The sequence below is a fragment of the Macaca nemestrina genome, chromosome 12, assembly GCF_043159975.1.
Source record: "Macaca nemestrina isolate mMacNem1 chromosome 12, mMacNem.hap1, whole genome shotgun sequence".
Classification (NCBI taxonomy): domain Eukaryota; kingdom Metazoa; phylum Chordata; class Mammalia; order Primates; family Cercopithecidae; genus Macaca; species Macaca nemestrina.
Window position 1 is genome coordinate 97986860 of NC_092136.1, and position 21778 is coordinate 98008637.

A 21778-nucleotide genomic window follows, 5' to 3' on the forward strand; every position below is an offset into this window, starting at 1 on the left:
TTTTCCTCCATATGAGACAGATTGTCAAAATTTTGTTTTGAATCTTTTCATGTATATGCATTAAGAATTTTGGTCGGCCGGGCGCAGTGGCTCACGCTTGCAATCCCAGCACTTTGGGAGGCTGAGGCGGGCGGATCATGAGGTCAGGAGATCGAGACCATTCTGGCTAACATGGTGAAACCCTGTCTCTACTAAAAATACAAAAAATTAGCCAGGCGTGGTGGTGCGTGCCTGTAGTCCCAGCTACTGGAGGCTGAGGCGGGAGAATGGCGTGAACCCGGGAGGTGGAGCTTGCAGTGAGCAGAGATCGCGCCACTGCACTCCAGCCTGGGCGACAAAGCGAGACTCCCTCTCAAAAAAAAAAAAAAAAAAAAAAAAAAAAGATTTTTGGTCTATGATTTTATTTTTGTAGTATCTTTGTATGGTTTTGGCATAAGGGTAATACTGATACTTTACAGTATTGGCTTTACAAAATTAGTAGAGACATACTCTCCTTTTTGAAATTTCTGGAATTATTTGCATAGAATTGGTGTACTTTCTTCCATGCATGTTTGCTAAATATTCAAACATCTACAGATAGGGCCATCTGGGCCTGGAGTTTTAGATGTGGAAAGGTTTTGTCAAAAACGAGGAAGGGGCTGAGATTTTAGCCAACTTGTAAGCCAACAATTTAGCCTGCCACGTTTTCGTGGATGCAGAAAGAGGACACAAGAAAACTTGACTACTCACAGCATAGGAAGTATCATGAGTATTACCATATTTGTGTCATTTCCCTTTTCACTTTATTTCATATGTTATCCCGTGTTATCCCATTAGACCCAGATAGATGCCTGCATATGCAATGAGCTGTGTTGAGAGGAACGTTTAGTTAATGGAATCCACTTATTTTTTTAGTGTTCTGTAGACACTTTGTTGCGATCCTGAACAGTAGGTGAGCCTGTCTTCTCCTCCAGAGGCAGATACTACCTCTGTCCTCTGAGGTTGTAAGGAAACATTCTCTATCCTCCCAAGGCTAACATTGCTTCTATCTTCCAAGGGTATTTGCTCTACGAACATTGTTAGAAACGTTATCTGAAACAAAGGGCAGTTAGTGCCTCTGCTCAAAAGATATGCAGATATGGAGAAACCCATAGAAAATTATCTTATAGGCTATTAAATGCAAATTCAATTCCTTTAATAATATAAAGTTATTCGGGTGTTACATTTCTTGAGTGTGCTTTAGAATGCAATTTTTCTATTTCATCTAATTTGTTGAACATATTTACATAAAGTTTTTCATAACATTCTTTTACTATACTTCTGCTGTCTGTAGAATCTGTCACCTTTGGTACCTTAGAACTACTCTATATTTTCATATATATACAGAAAGAGAGAAAGAGAGAGACATACAGTAATAAATGCTGTTCCCTTTAATAAAGTATGTGTTTGTATATATGCATATATATGTGTGCGCATATATATGTGTGGTGTTTGGCAAGACCCCCTTGATGTAAGTGATACAAATCTGATTTATAACTCTAAATATTTTAGCCAAACTTAGAACGGAGTTTTCAGAAGTGTAATGGGATATATTGACAACTAAAACTAAGGTAGGGCCAGGCGCAGTGGTTCTTGCCTATAATTCCAGCACTTTGGGAGGCCAAGGCAGACAGATTACTTGAGGTCAGGAGTTCGAGACCAGCCTGGCCAACATGGTGAAACCCTGTCTCTACTAAAAATACAAAAATTAGCCAGGGATGGTGGCACATGCCTGAAATCCCAGCTACTTGGGAGGCTGAGGCAGGAGAATCGCTTGAACCCAAGAGGTGGAGGTGGCAGTGAGCTGAGAGCATCCCACTGCATTCCAGCCTGGGTGACAGAGTGAGACTCCATCTCAAAGAGTAAGATCCATTAAAACTCAAGAAGAGGTGTTTAGTTTAACCGGGCCTTAGAAGCCTGAATAGTGCCAGTACTTTCTTTCTACATATTCTATGCTTTTATCTGTGGATCATCTTAATTTGTTTCTCTCTGAAAACTGAGTCCTACTATGTGGTAAGAAACACTGCCACTGACAGGTTTGAAATTTCCTATCTCACAGCATATGCTCAGATAGGATTGACCTATGGGCTGTTTAATCTCCAATTCCAAAATTGACAGAAAGTGCTATGATATGTAAGAGATAAATCTCAGGTAGGCTGGGAAGAGTCATGCTAGAAAACACAGAGGAGTCTCGTGTTTTGGAGACTCTATTAGTGCAGGCATCAAGCTCGGGCAGCCAATGTGTAGAGAATATGTAATATTGGTTTCCAATTCCAAGTAAAAATAAGTTGACTTATATGTATAATATGCACCTAAAAGTGTGTATGAGAAAAAGGATTGTTTCTCTGGCAACTCCTCTGTCCTCAGTTCTATACATCTCAATGCATTTGAGTACATTTAATTCAGTATCTTTAGTGTCCTCCTGAATGTTCATGTTAGCAAGATTTTACCCTATATCAGTTACCGTGAGAACCCTTTTCCATCATTACGGCCATGTGAATTTGAAAACATCTAATATCTATGATGTTCAGTTATGTCATGTGAAATATGAGGAACTGATTATACAAGCTTGATATGTCAATGCCAGTGATACAAATATCACCAAATATTGATTCCAACCATCAGATATATTTTATTTGACCTACACTATATATTTTTGAATTAAAACTTGTGATTATATGGCTCAGTTGAATTATAGAAATGCATAACATAAATCTGGAGCTGAGTAGTGGTCACTCCCTTTAAAAAGGCATGCTCTCTACCTTCTATTTCTATCCCTATTTAACTAGCATCACTGTGAGGTGGTACCATTTGACCTTGTCAGGTATTTGATATTGTGAACCCTGGTTAATTGGAACGATGAATGTGAAAATTCCTAGCCTTCTTTCTGTTGAAAGAGGTTTCTAAATTTGAAATCTGAAAATTATTTTTATTGCCCTCATTAATCTATAAAATTGTAAGTTCCTTGAACACAGAGATTATGTCTATGTAATTTGTGAATTATTCACATCACTTAATACATTGCCCATGAGAAATAAAATTCTTGGAAGCAATATTTGGTAAAAACTATTTAGCACTTCTCTTTCTGTGCATTGAACTTTCAGATTCAAGGGCTTATGGGTTCGACCCTCATCCAGAGGGCTCTTTCCCAGTCTTCTTACAGGCGCAGGGGAGAAGTCCAGACAGAAACCAGGATCTGTAATAATCACTTGGTGCTGACATGCATGATATTATAATACTACATAGAAAATTTTGTTGTTTAAAAATATTATGAAGACAGAAAGATTAATAGTTTAAAATAGCTAAACCTGAATCCAGATTTCCAATATAACTTTCTAATACTTTTAATCCTTTGAATTCATTCTCTCTGAATTCTTTGTAAAATATAACTACAAATATGGCAGCAAGTTTTGATAAGGAATTGAAAAATAAATGGTAAGGCAGATATATCTGAGTTAACCGAAGCAAGTGTGTGTGCGCGCACATGTGCGCATGCATGTCCCCCTCACTGCTATTTATGTAATTTTACCTCAGGATGGCATCAAAATTTCCCTCTATAAAATTCTTATTTTGAAAGCTGCATGCTATTTAGACAAGGATAGCAAAACAAACAAACAAAAATTAAAACTGAAACCAAAGACCTCTGCTTATCCTCATTTGCTGCAAAACAATGTTGATATTCATATCTTAATTTATAGCTATGACTATATACACAATCATATCTATATATAAATTTATAGTATCCTATTCATTCTAATTCTGATTTTTGCTTTCCAAATTATTAAAAGCATTGCATTCAAACCTTCTAAATAATGTGTCTATTTTGAAAATCCAATACAGCAGGACTAGGCAAACTACGACTGACCTTCTGCCTGGTTTTCTAAAGAAAATTTTATTGGAATACAGCTATGCCTCTTCAATTACCTGTTACTCATGGCTGTTTTCACACTACAAATAGGGAGTGGAGTAGTTGTAAGAGAGACCATGTGGCCCACACAGCCTAAGAAAATTTACAAACTGATGTTTAGAGAAAAAGTCTACGAACTTTTGCATTAGGTAATAGTAAGGAAATAATAATTATGACATATAAGGTAGGTTCAGGTATAAAAGTTTACATACATACATATACTTGCACAAACATATACAGAGAGAGAAAGAGAAGAAGCCACTTTTCATGGTAATTTGGGACCTGAAGTGATTTTATTTTGTTTCTATTTAAAACCAATAATTTCTCAGTAAGCATTTTTTTCTTGCTTGCAGAGCTCTTGATATAGAATTGCTTGCTATAGCCTTAATATTTTTATTGTAAATAAACATGTTTTTGAGCAATATTATATCAGTACTCTCATGGTTTCATGTGTTCCTGAAATATTTTTCTATAAATATCTTTGCTATAAAATTACTGATGACCCCAAATAAACCAGGAAAAATCTAGAGATTTATCTGTCCTCAAATGATATGTTGATACTATCAGTAGCACTAGAATTATAAATACAACTATTATTTTTCCTTCAAAGTTCACACAAACCTATTAAGATGGCTTGTATAATAACATTACAAATCATCAGGTGAAGGATTACGTAAAACTAACCATAATTATTGACCTGAAATCTTAAAATTTCCCCTCATATATTATTTTCAATTACTTAACGACATGTTTGTTCCATTTGAAAATATTACCTAACCATAATTGCAGGAGTCAAGTGCTGATTTAGGTTTTTGAAAGGAAAGCATTCCTAATTTTGATTACCAAAGCAAAATACAGATATAAATAAAAATATAAGGATTAAATGTACTGGCATATTTAGTCAGTATCTTATTGTTGTATGTAAAAAAAACCACAGTGAGAAGTATTTTGTTATTTTAATTGTGAATCTTTCAGTGTTTAAAGGTAATGACTAAGGAAGAAAAATTAGTTGATTTTAATGTCATTTTTTTCTTATTTAATGAACAAAAATAAAAGTTTTATCCATGAAAGACAGAGTGGCTCTACCCAATTCATTATGTGTTTATTTCTAATTATTTATTCATAGTATATTGAAATAATTTAAAACAAAAGGAAAATTAGCAGTCATAAAATTAGCCCACTCTACTTTTTCATAGCAGACATTCTAGACATATGCTTTATATTTTCAGAAAATGAATTTTAGAATAAGGCCAATACAAATATGTAAAATTGGGAAATATTTTATTCTAGTTTTGTCATTCAAATAAAGATACCTTGAATAAATCATAGTATCACTCCATAGGAAGATATAAATCATACATGCCCAAATATAAGAAAAGAGGTGTTTTTTTCCTCTTCATAAATTCTCTCTCAAGGAAGAGTTAATGTGCATACCTCATCAAACACACACAGTGACTTCCCTCCTGTTCAATGGATAAGCCACGCCTGTTCCAACCTAATATCAAATTCTTAATGGTGCACCAGTTCCCACTCCCTCTCTCCCATTCAATTGATTTTTCTCTCACATTTTTTTCTATATCCTCTATATTTAAAATTTTCCTTCTTTTATAGTTAATAATATAGAATGCTTCCAATGTGCCAAGAGAACTTGTAGGTGCTTTACACATGTCTTGATTTTGTAATCCTTATTTAATCCTATGGTTTACCATTATCAAATCCATTTTACAGATAAAGGAATTAAGCCAGAATTTGAATCCAGGAAATGTGGCTCCAGATTCTATGATCTTAAACACTGTACTATTATGTTTTTCTTAAGCAGAAAAACAAAAAAACTGTGAGACCTCCAATCTTTAAACAAAGAATGCCCTCTCTTGATTCCCACACTGTCCTCTAGCTACAAACTCATTTCTTGTCTAGGTCAGCGATTGCCTCTTTTGCCAATTGGAATTCTTTATAAACATCATACTCAAGTAATCAGCAGCCTTTAAACATGGTAGTTTATCCTTTTAATATATAAATCAAGACCTGTCACTCCCTTCTTGCATAGACCCTTCCATTGGCTTCCTGTCATATTTAAAGGAACTCTAACTTATCATGGTATACGGGTATACAAGACTCTGCCACAAGGGGCTTTGGCTGTCTCTCAGTCTCACATCCTACCTCTTTCCTCCTTGATGGTATTCTGACCATAGTATGCTCCTTCTTCAGGCCTTTTGCTCTGTTGTTCTTGCTGAATGAGAACACTTCAGCCTGTACTTTTGTAAGTTTTCTGTCTTCAAGGCTTTAAGTTCATTTTACTCAGCTTAATCTGACCAGAAAATCTGTAAAAGACAGAGGTATGAAAAAGACCCTCATTAGCCTCAGTTGTTTCATGAATCAAATGGTTGTGCTTTGTAGATAGACCATCTAATTTAATTTACTAGACTTTGCTTAAAATCAGAAAATATGGGTTAAAGCCCCATATTATCATTTATTAACCAGAACATTTGTGCTGGAATAAAAAGTATTCTTAGTGCTTCCTGAGGAGATTGTGTTTACATGTATACAGTTTCCTGTGTCTATGCATACAGATACACATACACATACACACACATACAAACATGAGACACAAATGTGAGAGAAAGAGACCCAGAAAGAGAGATGGAGAAAAGGAGAGAGGAGAAGGAAACAAAGGGAAGAGAAGGGAAGGGGAAGGGAGGGAAGGGGATGAAATTATGAAATTACCTCTATGTTTAAATAAAAAAGTTTATCACCTCTTTTAGCTCAATGTATATGCATTTTAATTTCTTGTGGGGTATCATTTCTTCTTTTCCTTTAAATTAATAGCTTACTATTCATCTAAAACTAGAAAAACTCCCTACAATTTAAAATAGATGACAATCTACATATCTATACATGTGTATTTAATTTCATTATTACTTAACTTGAAGGATTTCTATGAATTTTAAGAGATAACAGTGTTTATAACATGCATGACATACAGTAAGCAATGAATACTCATTTTAGTAATTTATTTGCTTATTGTAATATATTTATGACCACTGTTAAGTTTTATCTGAACTACTAAGGGAGCTTCTGTGATCAACTTTATCAACAAAAGTATTAATTGTCATATTGCTATAAAGAAATACCTGAGACTGGGTAATTTATATTTTAAAAAAAGAGTTTTAATTGGCTCATGGTTCTGCAAGCTATACAGGAAACATAGTGGCATCTGCTTCTGAGGAAGCCTCAGGAAGTTTACAATCATACCAGAAGCTTAAGGGGAAGCAGGCACATCGCATGGTGAAAGCAGGAGAGGGGGGGTGCAACACACTTTTAAGCAACCAGATCTCTCAAAAACACCTACATACAAACATGAGACACAAAGATGAGAGAAAGAGTGAGCGAGAAAGAGAACAACTCACTGTCGCAACAACAGTATCAAGAGGATAGCGCTAAACCATTGATGAGAAATCCACCTCCATATTTCAATCACCTTCCATCAGGCCCCACTTCCAACAATGGAAATTGACAATTCAACATGAGATTTGTTCAGAACATGTAGCCAAACTATGTCACTCTTTAAGAATGCAAAGTGCATACATTACCTTAAAGACAATAGGAACTTAACATTTAAGTGTCATCTCCAAAGGAAGTTTTCATTCTCTATAGACAATTCACATTTCAATTTCTTAAAGTGAATACTATTTGTAGAAATAACCTCAGTTAACTTTTAAATAATGCCATGACCCCATAGTATCAGAATAGAGTTGATGGCCTTCTCAAGAGAGGTTTCTTACTATGCCAAAATCTTCATATTTTAAAACCTATGAGGCAATTTCTTTTCGATGGATTAAAAAGCAGATAACTGGCTGGGCATGGTGGCTCATGCCTGCAGTCCCAGCACTTTGGGAGGCTGAGACAGGTAGATCACTTGAGATCAGGAGTTCGAGACCAGCCTGGCCAACATGTTGAAACCCTGTCTCTACTAAAAATACAAAAATCAGCCAGGCATGTGCCTGTAACCCCATCTACTTGGGAGGCTGAGACAGGAGAATAGCTTGAACCCGGGAGGCGGAAGTTGCAGCGAAACAAGATCATGCCACTACACTCTATCTGGGTGACAAGAGTGAAACTCCATCTCAAAAAAAAAAAAAAAAAAAAAAAAAAAAGCAGTTATCAATGCAACATTTTGTACTTTGATGTTTTATTTAGTAAGACATAATATAAAACTAGTGAGAATTAATGAATTATCATATTTTGGGGGAAAAGTAGATTCTATTTTGAAATATATGATCAAATGCTGAATTATCTTTCCATGAAAGATAGTCACACATTTCAGAGCATGAATTATAGCCATTTTGAAAATCAAGAGTAAACAACTGAAGACATGCAATAAAAATTACCTACTTTAATATGTCCTACTATTTCAGTTTCTTTATTTTTCTTATTCCTTGTGCTGTGGTTGGGAGCCCTAAAAAAAACCCTAATGGTACCAGTCTTGTGTCTCCTGTGAGAACGGCCCTCTTTTCTTCCTCTGTCACTCTTAGGTTGATGTTTCTACTTTTATTTTAACCAGTATCTATGCATTAAATATGGTCTCTATTTTTGCTTAGCCCAGTAAAATTTCACATTTCTTGATGGCCATTGATGAGTGATATATGTCAATGAAATATTTATACTAATTTAGTGGTAAATTATTTTAGAGAGATTTTAGAATTACGTCTTTTACGGTTCTAAAGTCATATGACCCAGTTACTAACTGGCTTCTATGTTTGGTCTTCTATATATGTCAACAGCAAAATAATATCCTTAGGCTTTAAAAAAAAGCAGTGATGCCTATTGTTAAGTATTCCTGAAAGAATTCAATCTGAGGACGCTCTATGGGATTTGCCATTTTAAAGTAGTTTTTTTTTTTTACTTTTTTTGTAGAATGGTAAAAAGTGAATTTGTGAAAAGCAGAATTAATTTGAGAAGCTGGAATCGTAATTTATCTCTAAATACTTCAGAAGTTTGTGGATTTTTTGCTTTACTTCTTCCTCTTTATTGCATTATAACTTATATACAGTAATGACACACACTGTAAATATACAACTCAGTTTTTCCACATGTAAACAATCATGTAACTGTCACCCATATCAAGATACATACAATTTCCAACTTACAACTGGCTCCTTTATGTAACCTCATGGTTGTAAACCCCTTGCAAACATATTCTAACCACTACCATCATATAGGTCCTAAAATAACATTGTTTTATTATTATGTTGAAGGCAAAACATAATTATTTCCCTGCCAGGGCCACAGTATGGAGTTTGCCAGTTCTCCTTACATCTGTGTAGGCTTTCTCTCAGCACTGTGGTTTCCTCCCACATCCCACAGCTGTGTATGTGAGGTTCAATAGTGAGTCTACATGGGCCCTGTCTGAGTGCAGGTGTGTGTGAACACACCTTGCCATGAAATGGCATCCTGTTTTGTGTCCTCACCTGCCAGGAGAGGCTATGGGCACCTGTAACCCTGAACTTCACTAAGCAGGTAAATTAATATCATACTTGTTCTTATTAATTTTTTCCTAAAGATAGGTATAGCTCATATTTATTTCAATACTTAATGTTAGAAGTATTTTGGGTCTATTTAGAAGTTTGGTGATGTTTTTGTGACCAAAAATACACCACAGTGTTGCAGGACTTTTCCTTAGTTCAGTTAAAGATAGGATTCCTTGTCCCATGGCCGTGAAAACTCAGGCTCACAGAGAATTTGAATGGTGAGTAAGACAGGGATTTATGGGGTGAAAAGCAAGAAAAGAAGAAAACAGGGAATCTCCCTAGTGCTAGAGCACTTCCCACTGCAGCTTGAATCCAAGGTTCCACATAGGAAGAGAAGGCGTCAGGCTGCAAACTTAGTGAACTTTCCAAGGCTCCACCTCAGTGGTCAGGCTGGTTGGAGTTTCTCCAGGGACCTCCCTCCCACTTGGCCATCTCACTCCCGACTCTAAAGAATTACATCTAGGCCAGACGTGGTGGCTCACATCTGTAATCCCAGCACTTTGGGAGGCCAAGGCGGGTGGATCATGAGGTCAGGAGTTCGAGACCAGCCTGGCCAAGATGGTGAAATCCCGTCTCTACTAAAAATACAAAAAAATTAGGCAGGCATAGTGGCGGGCACCTGTAATCCCATCTACTCAGGAGGCTGAGGCAGAGAATTGCTTGAGCCCAGGAGGCAGAGGCTGCAGTGAGCCGAGATCCATGCAACTGCACTCCAGCCTGGGCGACAGAGCGATACTCCATCTCAAAATAAAAAAAAAAAAAAAAGGGTACATGTAAGGCCCTTGGAATAAGGATAAGGACAAAGACCGATCTTAACTGCTTCTTGCTGATAGGGGGCGCTTTTTTGGGAAAATGGCAGTCAGAGCTCGCTCTGAGGCCTATTTAAGGGCTCCCAGTAGAAGGGGCCATTGTCAGAGGCACTGGTTGTGTGACCATTTAGAGTCTGACCACCTGAAGGCAGGAAGAGACAAACTAGGTTATTAGAAAACATGTATCAAAACGAAACAAAGGGGAGGGACAAGGATAGCTCAAAAATTTAAAGGCCCTTTACCAGTCTGCACAGGGAGAGAGAGGCCAAAAGCCCAACTTTACCCTTTTGCCAGCATGTTGGGCTTCTGGGTTCCCTTCTCCTGAGCCCAATCCTAAACCAACCAGTTTAAGGTTTGGGAAATTAACTTCTTCAAGTTTAAAGGATGCATCTGAGACGAGTGTCCTACAGTACAGAGATACAATTACCTATCTGTGAAGAGAGAACCCAGGAGAAGAAAGAAAAAAAAAGAAAGGATTTTTTTCAAAGGAGTCCCAGGGGTTCAGGATGCACTCTAAAGGAGTACAGACTGAAGATGAATGGCCAGCCATCTAGAAAGAGGGCAGCAGACATCCCTGATTCCCTTCTCTTTATAGCAGATACTTGAGGCACATGAGAAAGACAGGTAAAAGTGTCTTCTTTCCCACTTCCATACTTCAGCTCCGGCGACCTTGGCAGGCACCGCCATGGGTACCAAAGCAGCCTGCACCCATGAAGCAGGGAAGCTTAGAGAATAGCAATTACCTGCTCTCACCTATGTCTCTTTCCCACCTACTGTCAATAGCCTGGGAGTTCCCTAGACCTCATTTATGCCATAGATATTGAAACCACCTTGCAAAATTATAACAGGAAATTATGACAGTGAAAACTCAGACCTAACCAACTCTATCTTGCTTCTAACTCTTTTTTTTTTTTTTTTTTTTTGAGACGGAGTCTCGCTCTGTCGCCCGGGCTGGAGTGCAGTGGCCGGATCTCAGCTCACTGCAAGCTCCGCCTCCCAGGTTTACGCCATTCTCCTGCCTCAGCCTCCCGAGTAGTTGGGACTACAGGCGCCCGCCACCTCGCCCGGCTAGTTTTTTGTATTTTTTAGTAGAGACGGGGTTTCACGGTGTTAGCCAGGATGGTCTCGATCTCCTGACCTCGTGATCCGCCCGTCTCGGCCTCCCAAAGTGCTGGGATTACAGGCTTGAGCCACCGCGCCCGGCCTCTTGCTTCTAACTCTTAAACTGTCCTTGTTCATTCCTGGGCATAGGCTGAACTAACTTTGGGAAGTAACTGAGTTCATGGTTTGACTCTGAAACAAAGTTGATAACACCCCTATCCCGAAAAGACCTCATTCTTGCCTGGAGTCCAGTATGCCTTTGCAGGACTGCCAAGTAATCTACAAGATTAGAAATTACCACCAGGAGGGGTGGCTCACACCTGTAATCCCAGCACTTTGGGAGGCCAAGGCGGGTGGATCACGAGGTCAGGAGTTCAAGACTAGCCTGGCCAACATTGTGAAACCCCATCTCTACTAAAAATACAAAAATTAGCTGGGCACAGTGGCACATGCCATTAGTCCCAGCTACTCAGGAGGCTGAGGCAGGAGAATCGCTTGAACCTGGGAGGCAGAGGTTGCAGTGAGCCGAGATCGCACCCCTGCATCCCAGCCTGGGTGACTCTGTTTCTACAAATCAGGTGTCATGCAGCCTCTGGCTCCAAGAGTCTGAAACTCCCCAATTCCTCCTGGGGATAACATCACTATTGTAAAACCTAAAATCAGTGCTTCAGATATTTTGCAGACCCTGCACTCAGTGGATCAGTTGACACCACCCAAACTAGTAATCTGGCTCCACAAGTTCTGCCATCACACCCAAGAATAGAAGATATTAAAAAAAAAAAACTAACTGCAACCTCTTATGATTCCATCTCCAACCAGACCAACCAGCACTCCCCACATCCCAAGCCCCTACCTGCCAAATTATCTTTAAAAACTCTGAGGCCTGAATGCTTAGGGAGACTGATTTGAATAATAACAAAACTCCAATCTCCTGCACAGCTGGCTCTGTGTGAATTACTCTTTCGCCACCGCAATTCCCATCCTTGACAAATCGGCTCTGTCTAGGCAGCGAGCAAGGTGAACCCATTGGGCTGTTAAAATATTAATGTGGCCTTTAGCCATGAAACAGCTTCGGCTTGGCTTAAGCGGCACAAATCAGCCACACTCACCTGCGCTATGCCTTTTAACCTGCGTTATCACCTGCCTCCGAAGCCCTCAGATCCAGTTTTCTTTCCTAGGGCTTTGATCCAAAGCTTGGAATTGAGTCTGGGACAAAAATGTGTCTTGGGGGGTGGTTGCATGGACTCCTTATTAAAGTCAAATGCTGACGTGAAACTGTGGAACTGAGTCCTTCTTCAACAAGAGAGAGAAAAGGATGTCTTGTAACACACTCAGATAACTGGTAGCTACAGTTATTCTTTCTAGGATGTGGGTGCGTGGTGCTTGGCTTTGGTTAGTTCCTTCGGTCTTACTGTCTCCAAAGAAAACCCCCGGGTGATGGGCACCCTATTTATTCCAATCACCTGGAAGGATTTGTAGAGTAATTTCTCAGAACTGGAATATTGATCCAGATTTTGACATTACCCATCCCCTTTTGTTCTTTCTGAGCTTCCACCAGAGATTGCTGATAGGTTCACAGGAACAAGCCGGGTAAGTCTAAAATGTAGGCAAAAACTTAAAAACTAGTGAGTTTAGAATTTAATGACAAATATATGATACATTTTGAAACGTGATTTCTCTCTCTCCAGTCGGTTTTCATTAAAAAAATCATCACGGGACTGGTTTGCAAAATAGACTTTAGTATTATACTTGGACTGATTATTTGCATAAAGTGTAGCAAGAATAATTATTTCGACACAGGTCTTTTGAATTGGCTTTGATGGAAGTTTGTTCCACAGGTAATCTCAGATAAGACCTTCTAGAGCCAAGCTCAACAATGGGTTTGTATTCTCAAACACCTGTGAGTTGGGTGATCCTTTCCTCTTTAGGTTCTATAATAAACTTGGAGCTCCTAGACCTGTTAGAAAGTGACATTCTTTACTGACCACAAGTCAGGAACCCTGTACAGGGACTGCACAGACAAGGGTACGAAGCCAGCTTCCCCACTGGGCTTTTATTGGCTCTACAAGTCGAGATTGACTCTTTAAAGGGAAGCATACCCTTCCAGTCAAAGCCTTTGTAAAATACCCAGTTTCTCCAATTGTGTTCTGTTGCAAAAGAAAAATCATTCTTACTGCACTGATGCAAACAACTATACTGCCATAAGAATACTCACAGATGGTTTCCAAATTCTAGAAGAACCAGGCAGAGAGAAATAAACATGCTCCAAATTTTGATCACAGGAGTGAATACCTTAATTATTAAACGCTGTAAATAGTTCAAAATAAGCTTTCTTGACTCTGACAAAGATCAGCAATATTCCAAGCAAAAGACAGAAAGTCTTGCTTCAGCTTCCTGATTTCAGTCCATTTAGTTAACTCTTGTTTTGCTTGACATTTGTGAACATTTCTGCTCTTCTTGAGTCCTGTACATTTTCCTTTATTCTAATGTTACAATCTTCAAAGTTATCAGAAGTCTGTATTTGAGAGCACCTGTTTAAGTTCTATAGCTAATGATAAACCATCTTTTGAAAAGGATTAAAATAAGACAACAATTATCTGTGAAGAGCAAAATGTCCAGGGTAGTTACACTTAGAAACACGACTGACAAAGAAGTTTGGTTATCTTCGTGGTTTACAAACTTAACACCCTTAATCATAATTGATAGTATATACTTAGACATTAGAATTTTAGAAATGCCACATAATTTTGGAACATGTATTAGCATTATTTACCAACATATAACCTAAAGATATTGAACATCATTTTGGCAACCCCATGTACCTAAACATGTCAAATAATCCTGTTTACCTCTCTTTAATGGATAGTCCAGGAGTCCCTGGACTATCCAAAAAGCCGGGTGTCAGGAAAGACAATTTTGAAACTTAAGTTTGATTTTGGGAAGCCTGTTAAATGCATTCAAGGCTCAAAGCACTCGATATTATGAAATAAAGTTCAGATTATTATAAGTTTTTTAATTTGCCAAAATGACTCGAAAAGTTTAAAAAAGCAAAAATCTTTTATAACCCTTTACAAATTTTGTCAAAGAGCAAAATAACAACTTAAGAAAACCTTGTCATGCTTTTATTTCAATGATGAATTTACAGAAAAACCATATAATACCTTTTTGCTTTTAGTCAGTATGTTCACACACAGAACCTGTTCTGTGGGATTAATTTCCAACATTTTTGCACCACTTGTTTGAACCTTCAGCTTTTCCTATAGAACTCAAAACAATCCTTTAACCCTAGGCAAAAACTTACATTTCCATGCCTTCTTATGACTTTTTACTAAAAAACATTTTATTGTTCTTACATCCCTTGCATTCAAATCAATTTTCAATAGTCTCATTTACATGTTATAATGGTAACACCCAGCAACTTTTAACTTTCAGGTAAAAAGGGGTAAGTTGCTTTAATTGTGTGTTAAGTGCAGCCAGGTTTGACTCCTGCTTAATTAAGAGCGTGGTTAGTTCCATATGTCCCCAGGCCTTATCAATTGCGAAGGCCATCAAATTAAATAGCTCTCAAAACATAAAAAGTAGTTTGTAACTTTGAAACACTTAGCAAACCTTGCATCTGACCTTCATAATTTAGCCCACCTATTCACATTTTGATGTGATCTACTTGTTATCCATAACCTTTAAGGCTGTTCCTACTTGGCAAAGATTAAAGTCACGTGAACTGAAAGGTACCACAGCTTTTATCTTCCCTTTAAAAAATATTAGATCCAAGCGCTTGTCTTTCTTTAGGCTAAATTAATCAGAGCTCTTTTTACAGACATCACACACAGAAGAGTCACAGGCTGAAGAAAACCCTGTCTCCACAAAATCATTGTTTACAATCAAAACTTTACGAATATAAACAGTGATATCTGGGGGATCTGGCCTAGTAAAACGTCTTCTAGAAGGGAAAAAAACCTTACAAGTTAACTTGCTGATGAGGCAGAGAAGAGGAAGGAAAAAAACAATCTAAAAATTCCTAGGGAAGAACCAATTTTTTCCTTTTTTTTTTTTTTTTTTTTTTTTGAGACGGAGTCTCATTCTGTCACCCAGACTGGAGTGCCATGGAGCAATCTCGGCTCTCTGCAACCTCTGCCTCCTAGGTTCAAGCAATTCTCCTGTCTCAGCCTCCTGAGCAGCTGGAGGTGCTCGCCACCACGCCCAGCTAATTTTTGTATTTTTAAGAGATGTGGTTCCACCATATTGGCCAGGCTGGTCTCGAACTCCTGACCTCTTGATTCACCCGCCTTGGCCTCCCACAGTGCAGAGATTACAGGAGTGAGACACCAGCCGGGCCAGAACCTCTTATTCTATGCAACTGGTTCTTAAGGATAATAGTAGGAGGCCGAGGCGGGCGGATCACAAGGTCAGGAGATCGAGACCACAGTGAAACCCCGTCTCTACTAAAAATACAAAAAATTAGCCGGGCGTGGTTGCGGGCGCCTGTAGTCCCAGCTACTTAGGAGGCTGAGGCAGGAGAATGGCGGGAACCCGGGAGGCGGAGCTTGCAGTGAGCTGAGATCACGCCACTGCACTCCAGCCAGCGGGACAGAGCAAGACTCCGTCTCAAAAAAAAAAAAAAAAAAAAAAAGTTAGGGATAATAGCTGAATTACTATCAATGGAGTAAAACCCCTTGGCGGGGGGATAATAGTTGAATTACTATCAACGGAGTAAAACCCCTTGGCGGGGGGAAGGGGAAGGATGCACTGTGGTTGGCAACCAGACAGCGGCTGTGCATGACCCTTGGGTTATGCGTCCTAGTCCATGCACGTAGGGGAGGGGGAGCAAGGAGCCCCCATTCGCCTGTCTTTCCCGACCCCTATACAGGAGTTGGGGGCACTTTTCCCCTAGTCTCAGAAGTGGGAGGATGGAAAGGCTTAGAAACCACAGTGAAAGGTTTTGACTCCCCATTTCACTCACCGCTTCTCGAACCCCCACGTCGTGCACCAAAAATGCTGCGGGACTTTTTTTTTTAATTCAGCTAAAGACAAGGTTCTTTGTCCCACGGCCGCGAAAATTCAGGCTCACAGACAAATTGAATGGTAATACAGAGTTTTATCCGGTGATATCGGGTGAAAAGGAAGAAGAGGGGGAAACAGGGACTCTCGCTAATCCACAGCGCCTGCTAGAGCTCTTCCCGCCGGCAGCTTGAATCCCAGGCTCCACACAGGAAGAGGCGGGGCCAGGCTCCTCCCCACTGCAAACGTCCCAAACTTCCGGAGGCTGCACCTCAGAGTGCGGGTGGGTTGAAGTTTCTCTTGCCACCGTTTCTCACCTAGCTGCGTCAACAGGAATTTGAGTCTTGCTCATCTCAATTAGCCTGAGGTAAAATTGGTTTCCTTACATGCCATTTTGATTAAAGACACCATTTCCAAGAACCTATCAAGGAGGTTAAGTGAGGACTTACTGTGTACAGCCGTGGCAACCTTTTCCGTTAATAAGGGATTGCATATATGATGGAGGTTCCATAATAGAGCTGAAAAATTCCTCCTATCTCCTAGTGATGTCCTAGGTGTCCTCAAAGTTGTGGCACCACAGCTTGTTTGTCTGTTTGTAGTACTGGCATAAATAAACCTACTGGGCTGTCAGTCATCAAAAAGTCTACCACATACAGTTACGTGTGGTACATAATAATAAGGGTAATAAATGACTACGTTACTGGTTTATGTATGTACTATACATTTTATCATTTTAGAGTGTACGTTCTCTCCTTATTAAAAAATAACAGTTAACTGTAAAACAGCCTCAGGCAGGTCTTTCGGGGGTGTTCCAGAAGAAGACATTGTTATCATAGGAGAAAAGCCTGTGATTGCCCCTGAAGCTCCATGCATGTTACTGCCCCTGAAGAACTTCCAGTGGGACAATACGTAGAGATGAAAGGCAATGACAGTGACGACCCTGACTGTCTGTAGACCCAGGCTGATGGGTGTGTTCCTGTCTTAGTTTTTAACAACAAAGAAACGATTTAAAAGTGAAAAATAACTTATACAAAGCTGATAAAGATTGAAAGAAAATATTTTTGTACAGTATAAATTGTGTATGTGTTTTAAGCTACGTGTTATTACTGAGGAGTCAAAAAGTTTAAAAAGTCAGAGTAAAAAAGTCAAGGCCAGGTGCAGTGGCTTACACCTATAATCCCAGCACTTTGGGAGGCTGAGGTGGGCGAATCACCTGAGGTCAGAAGTTCCAGACCAATATGATAAAACCCCGTGTCTACTAAAATTATCAAAATTAGCTGGGCGTGGTGGCAGATGCCTGTAATCCCAGCTACTCAGGAGGCTGAGACAGGAGAATCCCTTGAACCCAGGAAGCAGAGGTTGCAGTGAGCCGAGATTGCGCTATTGCACTCCAGCCTGGGCAACAAGAGCGAAACTCTGTCTCAAAAAATAAAAATAAAAATGAAAAAAGTCACAGTAGGCTAACGTTAATTTATTATAAAGGAAAAAATACAGATTTTTAAATAAATTAAGTGTAGCCTTAGTGGACAGTGTTCAAGAAGTCCACATATTGTACAGTAATGTCCTCAGCCTTCACATTTACTCACTCACTCATTCCCTCCCCCAGAGGAAACAGACCTGCAAACTCCATTTGTGGTAAGTGTCCTGTATGTAAAAATTACACAATTTTTTATCTTTTATACCATGTTTACTATACGTTTTCTATGTTTAGATATTATATACACAAAGATTACATACACAGACCATTTTAATTGTCTGTGCAGTACAGAGGGGCCTCAAATAATGTTTTTTGTTATAATGTCAATGAGGAAAAAAAAATCACTTTCTCTCCAGGTATTCTGGTTTCTTCCCCCATCCCAAAGATGTGCATGTCACGTGAATTGCTGTGTCTATATGGTCGCAGTCTTATGTGTGTGGAGGTGTTTGTGAGTGTACCCTCCCACGAGACAGAGCCCTGTCCAGGGCTGGTTTCTGCCTCATGCATTTGCTACAGGGACAGCTTCTACCACCTGGGACCCTAAACTAGAATAAGGGGGTTGGCAAATGAATGAATGAATACAAATTATTGTAAAATAAAAAATCATAAAATATATGATAATCATATAAATGCATGACAATAAATGATGTAGTATTGTGGCAAGCCAGGTCTCACTAACACAAGCCTCTGTAACAACTGTTTCTGTACTGACTGAGTGGTTAAGTTAAATATTAAAAGCCCAATGCCCTTATACAAAAGCTAGGGTGTAACAAAAGCTCACCAAGAGTTTTGCCTTGGCCTTAAAGCATGACAAAATAACCAAATAATTTTTTTTTTTTTTCTTGAGACAGAGTCTGGCTCTGTTGCCCAGGCTGGAGTGCAATGGCGGGATCTTGGCTCACCGCAAGCTCCGCCTCTCGGGTTCACGCCATTCTCCTGCCTCAGCCTCCCAAGTAGCTGGGACTACAGGCGCCCGCCACTGCGCCCGGCTAAGTTTTTGTATTTTTAGTACAGACGGGGTTTCGCCGTGGTCTCGATCTCCTGACCTCGTGATCTGCCCGCCTTGGCCTCCCAAAGTGCTGAGATTACAGGCGCGAGCCACCGCGCCCTGCCCTTTAACCAAGGAATTCTTAACAGGACCCATTAAGGATTAAGCAAGTTTAATTGTGGGTCATCTGCATCTCACTACTGGGCCATGAGAAATACCAGGCCGAGCCTCAATGTGGTCTGGGAACAGTATGAAAGTGCACAGCAAGCCAGCCATATTTATTCTTGTTTGTTTTTGAACTGCATGGTGGTGAGAGATGCTCCTCACAACATCTGCTTTATAAAAATTTATTCATTGATTTAACCCATCCCGACTACAACCGCCAGCACTCATGGATTCACCAAAATTGGGTAAATTATTATCTTATTTCTTTTCATTAATCTTTCTTAAACATATATGTAGCCCACATTCAGCTCAATGTTTAATATTAAAAGTGTTTTTGGGGTCTTTATGTAGACATTTGGTGATATTTTTGTGACCAGAAGTATACTATAGAAACTTAACCCTTAATTATCTCAATTTGCCATGAAAAAATTGGTTTGTGATATGTCATTTTGCTTAAAGGCACAGTTTCCCAGAACTGATTGATGACATTAAATAAAAACTTACTGTATTTCTTTTGTGTGTTTTTGAACTTTATATGAACGTCATCAAACCGTATGTATTTTTTGTTCTTTATTTCTTTCCCTCACCACTATATCTAAAATCTATGTAGTTCCTTGCAGTTTGTAGCTTTATCATTGCTGTGTATATTGTATTCACTTGTATGAATACATTTCAGAAGTGTTTTTGTAATCATAAGTGTAAATTATGTTTCATAGACATTACACACCAGAATATTTAATTTAATGTGCATGAAGATTATAAATAAATTGTTAATTTTCAGGGATCATTGATTACCGGCAAAATGTCATTATTCATTGTCTTTCAGTGGAGAACAAACTGGGCACTTTCTTTTGAAAGACTTACACAAGCTCTAGCCACTGTATTGCTCTTTATTCTTTGTAATCAAGATCATTTTCTTAATAAGGCAAGAAGAGAGGATAAAAGAGATGCTGGTATTCTTCAGTGTAGCTAGTCAGCAAGAGCTCTATTCTTTTGTTAGCCTTTTATTTTCGTGATTAAAAATTTTGATTTGTATGCGTATGTGTATTTGTTTTATAAAAATAATCTGTTAGCATGAATAATAGATTAGTGCTGTCAGTAGTATTTTTGTGAATTACATAGAAGAAATTTGGGAAATATTTTTCCAGCTCCCACATAATCAGAGTTTGGATAAAAGTTCATACAAGAGCGGAAAAGAAAACAAATATTTCATTATTTTTAGCTTGCAATGCTTTGACAAAATCACATACTGTTGTAACTCTAAATGTATATAATATCAGACAGATTCCCCTTACTCTTTTTAGAGTAAGATTGAGATTCCTTGGAAAACTTATTAAGGGAAGGGTGTTGGGACAATTCAGTTCTTGTGCTGCAGTTAATCCTGAGGTTGTGACTGATAACTCATAATCTCTATCCTTCACAATTTTAAATTCCCCTTTCCTTCAACTGACAATTTTGATGATTAGATAATTTGTCTGAAAAGGTAACCTAGACTCTTTCATAGGAGTCTGAAGTTGTGTCAAGGTGTATTTATTAGTCCATGTATGTTCCACTTGTTTATTTACAGTTTAAAATAGCTATAGAAGTAATAAGAGATACACCCGAAGATCTCCTGTGTGTTAAACATATTCTCCCCTACACTCATGAAAATCAGCATTAGTAACCTTTACCATTATAGTAACTTCTCTCTGTGCCTTCTGGTCTAATGGCACAAGGAACCCATAGTGATTCAGTGACAACTATAGATTTGTGCTCTGTGGGACTCTAAATATTCAGTGGCGAGAATTTCTCTTCTGGGAAACAGGACATCAAGAGCCCAGTGTTTCTAAAGATGACAAGCACAAATCCCTTAATGGATTATTGGGAAAGATGATGAAGAGTATTAAACTTCCAGCTTATGTTCTCCAGACCCATGCATCCTACTATATAAAAGTAATTGCTTTAAAGCGTATAGTGAATACTCAATCGTAGTGCCCCGCCTTTGCCTGCAGACATCTTCAAGCTGGTATTCAGCATTTTTGAGCATCTTGGTCATCCATTTTTTGTTTAATCAGTTGCAAAAATCAGCATTGATGTATTGGCAGTGGTTAATGCCTTATCTCCTTGTTCAGAACCACATTACAGATCTGGGGGGAAATCATGCAAATGGACTAGAGTATCTCTTGAGCTATAGTTGCAATATGTGGCAAGGCTGCATTTACCACAGATGGGGACTATTTTCCTGCCCTGCAGCACACTCAAAACTAGCAGCCTTCCACATAATCCAACAACAGGTCAGAACCCCATTTTAAAATATGAAAGGTGCTCACCCCAAAATCTGAAGAAGCCTAACAATTAATGAGATTTCATCTTCATGCAGTGTCATGAAGGTGCACTAAACCATCCTTTATTTTGGAAGAAGTGTCACAACATGCCCCTAGACCACTAGACCTCTAAATATTTTAATGTGGCTCCTTGAATCAGTGTAGGTTTTATCTTTCCCCTATTGAAGTACATGTGTCTTATGATCTGAAAAGTACTGTCTATATCTTGTTCATTTGGCCCAACAAACATAATGTCAAAAATAAAAGCAGATCAATGAGATGTTCTAGTAGAGTGCCCAAAGGGTCCAGATACCCCCAAATTATATTCTGGTACAGGTTGGGGAAAAAGCCTGGAATAAGATCATAAATATGTTATGTTGTCTACCTTATGAGTACAAAATGCTTTTGGTCCTTCATTCTGATGGGGATAGAAATATTGTATTCTCTATTGTGAATAGACAAAGACTTGGAACCAACCCACATG

The 21778-nt window shown here is 38.8% G+C and overlaps 2 long non-coding RNA genes across 7 annotated transcripts in view; one reads left to right on the forward strand and one right to left on the reverse strand.

Moving 5' to 3' along the window:
* Window positions 1–16528, reverse strand: part of LOC105484306 (uncharacterized) — a 520010-nt gene extending 503482 nt beyond the window's left edge. Inside the window, exons 1-2 of the long non-coding RNA XR_988863.2 lie at window positions 16324–16528; window positions 6086–6246 (exon numbers count right to left, since the gene is read on the reverse strand). This is a non-coding gene — a long non-coding RNA (uncharacterized lncRNA). The remainder of the gene's footprint in view (window positions 1–6085; window positions 6247–16323) is intronic.
* Window positions 16529–16617: 89 nt separating this feature from the next.
* LOC105484299 (uncharacterized) overlaps window positions 16618–21778 on the forward strand; it is a 518018-nt gene continuing 512857 nt past the window's right edge. For all 6 annotated transcript variants that reach the window (XR_988855.2, XR_988854.2, XR_011611009.1 and 3 more), the window contains exon 1: window positions 16618–16728. This is a non-coding gene — a long non-coding RNA (uncharacterized lncRNA). The remainder of the gene's footprint in view (window positions 16729–21778) is intronic.